Here is a 300-nt window from a genome sequence, read left to right on the forward strand (position 1 = left end):
TTAGTTAACACAAAATCCCATCACCCAAGTGATCCAAGTCTTCTCAATGAGAGCCTTATTGACATTGTGGACAAGATGGTTCATTTAGCAGAACTTCCCAGCACTGAGACATTTAGCCTCTCCAGTCTATATCCCCTAAGTGCTATGGTGGCCCCAGTCATTGCGACACTCAAAGAGCACAGTTTCCAAATGTTCCTTATAATGAACACAGTAGTAGTTTCAGTGCATCCTACCAAACACTATTGCTTGTACTCAAAGAAATGGCCTTGGCCCTACCTCAAAAAATCAGAAAATGGATTT

Source organism: Propithecus coquereli, unplaced genomic scaffold (assembly GCF_000956105.1).
Source record: "Propithecus coquereli isolate 6110/MARCELLA unplaced genomic scaffold, Pcoq_1.0 Scaffold11, whole genome shotgun sequence".
Lineage (NCBI taxonomy): Eukaryota > Metazoa > Chordata > Mammalia > Primates > Indriidae > Propithecus > Propithecus coquereli.